The sequence below is a fragment of the Aphis gossypii genome, unplaced genomic scaffold (genome assembly GCF_020184175.1).
Source record: "Aphis gossypii isolate Hap1 unplaced genomic scaffold, ASM2018417v2 Contig00060, whole genome shotgun sequence".
Classification (NCBI taxonomy): domain Eukaryota; kingdom Metazoa; phylum Arthropoda; class Insecta; order Hemiptera; family Aphididae; genus Aphis; species Aphis gossypii.
In genome coordinates, this window is record NW_026082995.1 from 31,398 (window position 1) to 44,467 (window position 13,070).

Here is a 13,070-nt window from a genome sequence, read left to right on the forward strand (position 1 = left end):
AAACAAATATCATGTGCAATATATACTTCATCAAATGACAAAGCGGTTATCTTGTCTTTTTCATCCATTGAAGCACCTGAGGAAAAATGTTTATATTTCTCAATATTTTATTAATTTAATTCTTGAATAGGAAAGTTAACCTTTTTTTTTTCCATTATTGCCATCACACCATCTAAAACACCAGTTTCGATAGGAAAATTTGATGATCATTTTCTCAATGTTGACAGTCCTAAACATTACACCCAATATACATTTTTATAATTTTTATTTTGTATTAAATATCTATTAGATTGCTATTTTAATATGTTCTTATAGTTGAGCTAACATGTTTAATAAAGGAATATTAAAATTTAAAGACATTAAAATAATAAAAACTTTAAAATATAAACCTGGTAATGCATAGTTTAATGTATCCCTCAAATAGTTATATGCTTTTGTTTATACTTTTTAAAGTGATGGCTTTTGTAATATCTTCTAATTCCCATTTAATTATTTTGTTTTTTGGATTAATGAAGTAATTGATTTATGTTTTAGTGAAGAAAGGTAATAACATTGAATGAATTTTATCCTCAAAATTAGTTTTCAATTCAATGTTTTGTTTCGATAATGTTTCTATTTCACTTTTCAATAAATTATTAGCTTCAGAAATATTGGCATACTTTTCATTAAGACATTTATTTGCTGGAGTTTCAATTTTGTCTCATGTAACTCCTGATTAATTTTAAATAAAAAACTTAATTTAGTAAATATTAACATGCTAAAAATTAACAATAGCCTTGTTTTTGTGAATTGAACATGTACCTATCTAAACTAGAATCTAGACCATTGATGGAACTAATAGATTCATCCATATCATTAAAAATACATCTAGATATAGGTTTTCTATTATTTATAATATTTTCTACAGCCTAAAACAAAATTGTACTTACATAAAATTGCTTTGGAGTTTCATCATGGCTTGTACTTATGCAATTTATCTCTTTGAGGCACTGTGGGACATGTTATGTCCCACCAAAAAAATAAGCATTTCTTCACGGGGTGATACGAAAAATAACCCACCTTTTCTTTTATTTTTATTTTTTTCAGACAAAATATTTCTTTTATTAATAACTTAAGGTTGATATTGTAACATATTTTAATGACCTTGATATAAAAATAAATAGCTTATCGGTAATTTGTGATAGTTTATTACAATTTTTTTGTCGATGTTATTAGTGCACTATAGTTATTTATGTTTGAAATTACTCAGTATTTTGTAGACCGATTTGTTTGATTTTATTTTCATTCTACGTAAATATTAGTGAATATTATTAGGATATAAATATAAATGTTTTCGTAATTGTTAGACCAGTGTTATATTGATAAATGTGACCATCCAATAAATAACCTACCGTGCAGTATTGACAGTCGTTTTTCGATCGTCTGGTAATCAGTTCATAGCGTTCGTGTAGTACATAATTTATGTCGTTTTAGATTATTTACTAACGTTTAGTTTTAATTTTTTGATTTAAAACATTTTTACTTACATTTTTACTAACAATATTATTTAATTACTAAGTAATTATCATGAAAATTAACGATAGTGATATAAGTGATGCATTGTTTGAAAGTATACCTTCAGATGACGAAAGTTTTACTTCAGTTGATGATACGGATGAAGATATAGACTATACTCCTAAAATTAAAAATGCAAATTTTGTAATTGAAAAATCAACTGATTCGTCGGATTGTAAGGTAGGAAATTATGTAGAAATTTCAAATCTTGATAATAATATTACGTAGGTACATACTGCCAAGCCCTGTCAAAACGTGTTCAAGTATTCGAAAAACTCGAAATAATGTTGTTGATTATTAAACGGGCCAAGGGCATATAATAATAATATGCGCACTCCGGACCTAATTGTTGACCACTAACACGTAGGACAGGTCTTAAATATACGAGGACTAGCTGGGTGTGTAGTGGTGTAATAGCTCGAACAGCAGTGGTCACTGGTCAGGATTGCCGGGCAAATACTGTCGAGCTACGTAATGCGTGTAGTGTGTTTATGTGTATTATTTGTGTGTTATGTGTGTATATATGTGGTGTGTTTACAATAATTAAAAAAAAGAACTCACAAGAAGGTAACTAAGTTGAAATAATGGTAACAAAAAATGATTTGATTGGTAATAAAATATAATATAATGAATAGCACGGCCCTTATGGCCAAACAGAATAAACAATATTAATTATGACATGGCCCTTTTGGCCCAACAATATATAAAAGATAATAAAAATATAACTCACAGTTGTGAAGCGCAGACTGGCCAACTGGTTCCTAAAACCTGTATAATATAATTTCACACACACAGAATAGTAAAACAATATTGAAAAAAAATACACTAAAATAAATAAATAAATAAGGTGATTAGCACCGGCAAAAAATACAATAATAAATATAAAACCAATGACTGGTGGCGATTATAATATAACAAGAAATACAATATTGAGTATAATATAAGTGGTGATTCGCGCTCACAACAATGATAATAAAAAGGTGGCGATTTGCGCCCACGAATTGCAACTTAGCAACTAAAAAACCCGGCGATTAGCGCACGTAAAAGGCGTTGCTTTGTTAACGCTGGAGAGAAGACTAAAAACAATAGTTATAATAATATTAATTTATTACGACCGCGGCCGGCCTGAATTCTTATAATTTCGCCAGCCGCGTTAATATATCCCAGCCACTGAGATAGATAAGAATATACTGGAGCGCGGACTATGATGTAAAAACGGGCCGACGTATTTTTCGTTACCCCCACTCCTGTATGGCAAGAAATTGAACTTCCATACCAATAACATTGAAAGACTACACATTTTAACTTGACATAACTCAGGGATAAATTATCGTATTACGTTAACTTTGGTATCAAAATTTTTGTATTTATGTGTACTTCAAACTTATATTTACAAAATATAAAAATAAAAACTCTGAACAACATTTTTATTAAAAACAAAATTGCCCACGCTGTAGTATAAATAGTATAATACTCATCACGCGATACCATATTATAATTTATATTATTTAATGAAATTAATATTAAAAATATAATTTTAATAATTTTATCATAATGAATCTTGGAAAAAAAAGCCCCGTACCAACTAAATACATTTTTTTTTAATTTTATAATGTACCTTTATATCAACTTAATTATGTAACACTTTTTTTGACATAGGTATTTATAATATATATTATATAAAATATCCGTTTAATAATAATTTGTAACTACTTTTATATCATAATAATATTAATAAAATAATACACCAAATATTTTAAATTATAGGTATAAAATATACATTTGAAGTATCTATAAGAGATTAATCATAATAAAAATAACATAAATAAAATAGATGTCATTTGTATATAGTTTTAAAAAATGTTTAAGGGTGGTAAAAAATTTCATGTAATAGAAATAAATAAAAATAATTATCATAATAAAGGCATTGTTTTCTGATGTTGTGGCTAACTATTAGAAATATTAGACTACTATTAGAAAATCTAATACCTACACTTATCTCATGCATAGTATTCACTATTTTTGTTTTGTGTATTTACTAATAACATGTTTTACATTTTATTAATTATATAAGGTAATTGAGACTTTAAGTTAATTTCCATATAAAAATGGTTTTGTCATGTTCGGCCTTTAGATGTACAAAGAGTTGGAACAAGGAAAGTAAATTAAAATCTATTCAATTCCATAGGTGAATAATATATTATCTAATTATTATATTTTTAATGTAATGTAGATGGTCTTGATAAATATATTTTTAATTTTTTAATTTAAAATCATGCTGTTTATTGCAATTAATAGGTTCTATAACTATTGTAATAAAATATAAATTAGTATCCAATTAAAATTTAAAACCCTAATTTTAATATCTAGATTCCCACTCAAAAAACCTGAGTTATTACAAAAATAAATAAAAATGTTCAGAGATTTTATTTTTATTTTTTGTAAATACAAGTTTGAAGTACACATAAAAACAAAATTTTGATACCAAAGTTAACGTAATACGACCATTTATCCCAGAGTTGTGTCAAGTTAAAATGTGTAGTCTTTCAATGTTATTGGTATGGCAGTTCAATTTCTTGCCATACAGGAGTGGGGGTAACGAAAAATACGTCGGCCCGTTTTTCGTAACATACGAGCATAGGCAAGTCCGCGCTCCAGTATATTCTTATCTATCTCAGTGATCCCAGCAGATGCACGGCGGCGGCGTACGATAACGCGGTGTAATCTACATGTTATACAACTCACAAGACACGTTCAAATAGGTACATACAAAAATAAATATTATGGTAACAGGTGATAGTGTGTGTGTGTGTGTGTGTGTGTGTGTGTGTGTGTGTGTGTGTGTGTGTCCAGCTGTCCGATATCGATAATTATTTTAAATGATGCGTTTATTGTATGATAGAATTATGTTGCGGCGGCAACAATTATAACTAGAATAAACCTTGTAGTCACCGAAATATTTTTCCAAATACTATTTCACAAAACACAATGCTAAATCAAGAAGTACTATTAGCCCGACCGCTTTCTGAAGAACTTAATGTTTCTATCGAAAATGTAAATGTTTTTGAAAATGGTTCAGTGGTTTCTGCTAAATTTAATTTTGTTGAACCTGTTTGGTCGACATCAACAAATTTTACCTTATCAACTTTTCCGTTTACCTACTTAGAAGGCCCTACTGACGAAATCGATATTTTGATAGAGTGTACACCGTTTTCCATTTTTAAATTGCTAGTTACAAATGAAGTTATTGAGCATATAACTTATCATAAAACTTGTATAGTCAACAAATATATCAACAAAAGGGGAAAATATATGAACCTACAACATTTGATGAAATTAGTTTATTTATTGGTATAAATATATTAATGGGTATTAAAAAAATGAGTAGCTATCGTGACTATTGGTCATCTGCACCTGACTTAAACGATACATATATTAGCAATCTTATGCCAGTCAATAGATTTAGTTGAATATTATCTCATATACATGTCAATGATAATTCGACCATGCCCAAAAAAGGTGAAGAAAATGTTGACAAAATTTTTAAAATAAGGCCTTTTCTTGATTTTATTTTAAAAAATAGTGAACGTTTATATAATCCAACTAAAATAATTGCCATTGACGAATCAATGATTAAATTCAAGGGACGTCAGTAGTAAACATTTGTATGTTCTGCGCACTTTTGACTGCGGAGATTGCAAATTTTTAAGGGGGATTTTTCCCCTCAAACTTTTTTTTTCTCCACTGTACCAGTAAAAACACTGATTTTAAAAATTTAAAACCAATTATTTTTTCCCCTGTTACACATAAAGTTTAAACAGTGTATACACTATTTATTTCCCGTGTAACACAGACGGAGTATTAAGCTACAACCAATAAATTTTTTTCTATGTTACACATAAAGTTTAAGCAGTGTATATACACACTTCATGATTATATTTTTTAGTCATGTTTTTTTTAAAAAATAAAAAATAATACGTTTTGGTTCAAAATAAAAAAAATATATTTATATGTATTGTCTCATTATTCTAAATTAATTTTAAATTGATTAAACTAGTTTTCTTACTTCCCTAGTAAAAGGTACATATTCTACAATGCGATCATGAATTAATAAACAGTAAGCAGTTACACCTGAAAGAGATTCTGATGCTTCAATTTCTAATTGAACATCTATTGATGAAGCTGTAGCTGAATCATTCTGTTTTGACGTATCGATAACAATAATTGGAGCTTGCGTTAGAAATGTAGATGGGCTTAATATCGGGTTCCGAATACTTTTTTCATAGTACGATTCTTGAAACGATGTATACATATCATATAATAAGGTAAAATTATTTTTAGCAAAATCCAAATTTAAATTATCATAAGGATATGCTATTGAGTTTAAAAATACTTTTACATTAGTTATATTACAATGATCGAATTCACCACAATCTTTTTCTAACGAATTTTTATGTCCCTTTTGTAATCCGATTATAATGAATCGAGGTTTTACTAATTTTGAAGCAGTTTTTAGGTTCCATACAACTTTTTTTGTGGTTCCGAGTTCAGGATATTCAAAAGTTTCAAAAGATCTGAACGGGATAAACAAACTTTTTTCTTTTCAATAAGTTTTAATAATTTTAACCTTTCTTCATCATCAACAGTAATATGTGGAACCTTCTAAACTATTTTTTCAAACAACATTTTCCAGAATTTGTACTCTCCACTAGTAATTACTTTTAGAGCGTTTAAATCGCTATGACTTCGAGTTAATATTAGTTCTAATCTAGAATTAACTAATATCTTTTTAAAGTCTTCAAATAGACCTAACCAATATTTTAACGGAATGCATGCACTAAATTCTCCATTACTATTTGCTGGGTTTGAACTATTTTTAAATATCCAACCAGCATTTTCATAACAATTATAATTATCAGGTGTACCTGATAGATAACCTTTTAACGAACTGGTAATACCTAGTACACGTGTACTATCTACTTCTATTCCATTGATTTCAAGTCGTATTTGTTCAAAGAGATAGGAAAAACCGTTATTAGTAAGTTTTACTTTTCCAGCATCTGATACTTGACCTTCTAAATATATAAGCTTTCATTCAGATACGGATAAACATCTGTTTGTTGGATTGATATACGTATTTCATCATTATTATTAAATAAGTTGTATACGGTGTATATGAATGATATTCGATTTTCGTAATTTTAGAATCGGTTTCAAACGGTGAACTTATATCTAAAATATCACTTTCTGGCATTCTGCTTTAATTTATAACCTAAAGCCTTTAAAATTGTTTTATTTTTCGTTGTTATTTTTTTTACTTTATTCGATGTTACCGGTACGCTTTAGTTATATGACTAGCAAGATTTATCTTTTGTAATGGGCTTATATTAAATTTTAATCCCATCTTAAGATCCGTAACGTTTAATATGTAGATTGATTACTAATTTTTCACCTAAATTGTTTCGGATTATGATCTTGATCAACTAATTGTATAGTTATTAAATCGATATTTGTTATTTAATTATAATATATTAGGTTAGTTGGAAATTGAATCAGCTTCGTCCCTATGTTCTCAGTAGGGGAAAACTCATAAATTGAACGACTAGGCATATGGTTATTGAATGAACCTTGAGCTATATTGCACATTACTTTTATTGAATTAACACTGTTCAAATTTACCACTTTCTGTGAATGATGGCCATCAATGTATTGCATGTGTGGTTCATAATTTTTTTTTTCAAATCCCAATTAAGGTCCTATACTATTTTTTACGTTACAACGTATTGTACCATTACTGAATATGGTTGTCCTAAAATCTACTTTATCAATCCCGATATCAAAAGTTATTTTTTCTGTTGGTTTTATTCCAATGTATTCGTTATCATTATAAAAGTCATCTATTTGTGTCAAAATTTGATTTTTAATATCCTTAATACCGTAACACCCCTTATTCAGTGTGATATAACAGGTTGGAAATTTATTATTATTTAGTAAACGATCGGGGTTTTCTAAATGTATTTCAAACTGGTTATTAGTTTCATTTATGTTTGGAAATGTATTATATGTTTGTAAATTTAACAAAGCAATTTCCGAGTCATCGTACTCATCAATTGCTGGAAAATAATGTACAGATAATGTAGTCGTATTACCAGTTAAACTTAATGTAATTGATTCATACATTGTAAAAATTCAAGACATAAATGTCCACAATTAAATGAATTAAAATCTTGATAATTTGAATAGTTATATATAATCGTGTTTCCTTTGAAATAGTTTTGTAATTCAATTGGTGGAGGTAAATCACCGAAGCTATCAAAATATACAACCTTATCTTTAATTTTGTAAAACGCTACCCAATGACTTCCATCACCTGAAGATACGTCTAAGTTTAATATACCACATTCAATTGTTCGTGGTTTTTTAGGTAAGTCATCTCGTGAAAAGACTCCTCTGAAATGATTGATATTAAACTTTACAATGTATTTTATAATGTCTCTAGATGTGAGTGGTCTGTCAGGTAACGTTTTTATCAGTTTTTTTTCCTTGATCCATTATTGATTAAATTCAATCCGCTACCTTTCTTTTTTTCGAATTTTGAATTGCATTATAAACACTAGCACTCCCAGACATTAAACTTCCGAGAGCTAATAACCCTGCGAAAATAGGAATTAGAGGAATCGCACCTCCTGTCTGACCTGGTGTTAAAATCAATCTTTTACCATTAGGATTTTTCTTAACCTTTCCTTTTTTTTGCAGCTAGTGTTCTCTTTTTTATTTTTTTATTACTTTTATGTTTACCTTTATAACTCATACCTATTTTCTGTTTAACCTTCATCATACTTTATTTCAGTATTTATAAAGAAGTTTATAAAACCTTCACCAGTCTTATTTGATTTCTACTTACAGGTTGAGCACACTATCTTTCACTGGTTATAAATTTAAAAGATCCAGAGTATTTATAAGAAAAAAAATGGATTTGATTGAACAGAAAGATATTAGATATTTCGAACGTTGATACTCAAATAATAAAAAAAACGTCAAGACATGGACCGTTATTACCTGATACTATACGTGCTATTATAGTCGGTCCTAGTGGTTCAGGTAAAACAAATATAATGTATAATCTAATCACTCATGAAAACGGAATAAGATTTGAAAATATTTATTTATACTCAAAAACTTCTAATCAAGAAAAATATGTTTTATTAAAAAAATAATAGATGATATAAAAGGTGCTAACATTTTTATATTTTCAGACGCTGATAAAGTTATAAAACCGAATTTAACTAAAAAATTCTGTAATAATTTTCGATGATGTTTTATGTGGTCCGCAGTCGATAATAAGAGAATATTTCGGAATGTGTAGACATTCAGGTGCTAGCTCTGTATTCTATTTAGCACAAACATATTCTAAAATTCCGAAGCAACTGGTAAGAGATAATTCAAATTATTATAATCTAAAAAACAGGATGATACAAATTTAAAACATATATTCAATGATCATTCATCAGCAGATATGGATTTCTCAGAATTTCGGAAAATTTCTCATTTCTGCTGGAATCATAGTGATTACGGATTTATGGTTATTGATAAAACACGTGAAATGAATGAAGGTAGATATAGATGTGGTTTTCATACTTTTATTAAAAAAATAAGTATATAAATATAGTTGTAATATAGACAAAATCTACATAGTATTATCTTTAGTTGAAGGAAACAGATATATTAAGTTCATTATTTTCAATGAATAAAGATAAAGTTTTGTTAAAAAATTTGATATTATCAAAAAAAAATATCAAACGTAAAATAAAACATGAAGCGTGGTGTTATAGATTCTGATAACTATTTTCGCGAAACATTTATACCTTTACTCAAACCATTGACTTCAATTCCAGAAAAAAACACTTCATTATTTCTGACACTACTAAAAAAAAAAATACCTTGATCACTAGTGATGGAGATAGCGAAAACGAATCAAATTCATCGTTCGATAATTTTTTTAATTTCTAATCCTAAATACAGCGATATGATAAATCGTATGGCATGCATTATGATTCGGTAATGATCAACTTAAAATATCAGATATTCCTGTCACTTTTGATCATGGTAACTTACGCTTGCTTGATAATTACTACCCTTGGACTAAAGGACTTTGGTCTTTATTATGTGAGAAAGTACCAAAAAATATGACGATAGAAGATATGGAATCATATTATAATATTCTAAAAACAAGTAAAGTTTATTTAAAGGCAGACGGGAAACCTAAAACCTCAAGATATTTCAAATGGATGAACGTTGTAAAACCTCTATATGATCGAATGAAAATTGATGAAAAACAATTAAATGAGGAAGTATTGAAAATAAATAACACAAAAGTTAAAACTCCTTCTCAATTAAAATTAAAAGAATTTGATAACTTTTTATCTAGCTCAGGCGCAAAACGAAGAACATTATTAATGATACAGCCATATCAAATGAACCATTTGATTTTTCTTCTTCAGTGATTAATTCTAAATTTGAAGAACCTCCAACTGATCAGCTATTTAACTTTAGTTTATCACCGTCAGTTAAGAAAGGATCTGGTTTATATAAAGATGTAATACCTCATACACAATTAGTGTATTATGATGATCCAAATGAATTAGTTGTTAGATTAAATCTTTTAACATCGTCCCAAAATGCTGGTAATACTGGTGTAAATAATGAAATCATATCTATTATAGAAGAATTACGTGAGAGGAATATTATAGTTTAATGTCTACATTAGAGGGTTTAGCTAATGAGCTACATCGACCTGCAAGAAAAGTATTTCCAAGACGTAGTATAATAACACGATTTAAAGATGACCTTTGGCAAGCTGATTTAATGGATATGCAATCTCATTCTAAACAAAATCTTGGTTTTAAGTATATATTTAGTTGTTATAGATACATACACGAAATATGTATGGGTAGAATCATTGAAAAATAAAACAGGAAAAGAATGTACAAAAGGTATGTTTAATATATTAAAACAAGCTAATCCAAAATTATTACAAACAGATAATGGTACAGAATTTTATAATAATCAATTTCAACAGTTAATGAAAAAATAAAATTAGACATTATAGTACGTATAGCGTTATCAAGTGTTCAATTGGAGAACGTGTTATACAAACTCTAAAAAATAATATATACAAACATTTTACTGCAACAGGTACATGGAATTGGTATAACAAAATATCAAAAATTATTTATAATTATAATCATACAAAACATAGATCAATTAAATGTACACCATATGAAGCTAGAATAAATACAAGTAAAATCAAATCAAATATACAAACAAATAAAACATTATATAAACCAAATTTAAAATTAATGATAAAGTAAGAATATCAAAATATAAGCATATATTTAGTAAAGGATATACACCAATTGGACAACAGAAATTTTCACAGTTTCAAAAGTTTTACATACAGAACCAATAACTTATCAGCTAAAGGATGGATCAAACAATATAATTCTAGGTGGTTTTTATGAGCAAGAAATTAAATTGACTGATTTTCCGAACACATTTCTAATTGAACGTATTATAAAAAAAGTTAAAGATAAAATGCTTGTTAAATGGATGGGTTTTGATTCCAGTCATAATTCATGGATATTATCGAAAGATATTATTAAATAATTTTTTTTTTTATATATATTTACCTTTTTATAAAAAATAAAAAAAAAACAGTATTAAATTAAATTATTTTAGTTATTCATATAATGTTTTCCTTTCACTTTGAACGACACCTACTGATGATAATAATTTAAATTTTAGAAATAATTATTATCACTAGATAGCGTGGAAAAAACACCTACTGATGATAATAATTTAATTTAGAAATAATTATTATCACTAGATAGCGTGGAAAAAACACCTACTGATGATAATAATTTAATTTAGAAATAATTATTATCACTGATCGTGGAAAAAACACCTACTGATGATAATAATTTAATTTTTTAGAAATACTTAATATCGATTTTCTTAAACATAGTGAATATTAGAATAATTATTTTTTTAATTTATAATGTTCGTATGCTAGTGAATTAATCCCATCGTTTGTTATAAAACGTTTATCATCGTTACCACTTAGTACAAGCTTATTCATTGTTTTAGAATGAACAACATGTTTATTCGATTGAATAAAATTCATGTTTCTACAAGTTTGTTTATTTCAAGAGAGATATGGTTTATGTACGCATTTAATACTTCTATATAATTTTTAAAATACATATGTTGATTAATTACATATTTTTTACACCTTTAGCTTTTTTAACCTCATCGTTGTTTTCAGTCTTGTAAGCATATAATTTCGGTCTTAATGAAACAAATTCTTTTAAAATTTTTCCCCCCATTTCATCTTTAAATAACCAGGTTGATTTTTATGATTTTCGCTAAAACAATAATGATCTTTTGGATAGTTTGATGTATCAAAATACGGAAATAAATCATATCTAATATCATCAAAAAATTAAATGTTCGAATATTATATACCAAAGAATCTGTATCCGAGTACAATAATCGTATTTTATTATTATATTTATTTTTCATTACATTATAATGAAAATCATACATAAATGTTTTCGAGACATCTAAAATTGCAGACCCTACATAAATTGCTTTATCGAATTTGATAGTTTCCTTATGTTGGTGAATAGCCATAAGATTTTCAGAGTATATAGTTCTATCTTTAAAAGTATTTTTCATCATCAATTTATTTGCTTGTTTATCTGATGTAACCAGTTTTAAAGAAACTCTAGTTCGAACATTCTCCATACATTTACCAAAAACGCTATTAATTAATAATTTCCAAAAATCTTTTTCAAATCTATTTTTAGCTTCTCTCCTCATTCTCGTACATAGTTCGATATATGAGGCCATCCATTTACTCTGTGAAAATTTGATTGCTCGATGAATTTTTACTAATTTAAGACCATTAGCAATTGCTTGTTTTAAATTTTTATAGTGTAATATATATTTTTTTTTTGATGATAAAGTAGTTAATAATTTTTTAACTTTTGAATTTGGAGGACATTCGTTTAAAGGTAAAAACGGGAAATCATTATGTTTTTCATGTAAATATTCAGGATAATCAATATCAACTTCTAATATATATCCGACTTTTGAATCATCAGGAATTTTAGTAACATCTATGTTCAAGTCATCAACCCATTCGAAATCTTTGAAAGGTAGCTCAGTTAACATCGATTTTCCATATAATTTACACAATCAAGATATGTAATCCATGAAATTGATTTATTAGGATTATAGTTCAAACCTTTAATGTTTGGTATGTTTGCTTTAGCATATCTTTTAACTGATTGACAGATACCCCCTCTGATTGAGGATTCAAAATATAAAAGCATGTTATAATCAGTCAATTTTTCTAATTTAACCTTAGTATATTTAAGCATACAATCGAAAGCAAATCCTGGAGCAGTCATATAATGAGCAGGATCTAGACTAAGAGTAGATAAACATAAATC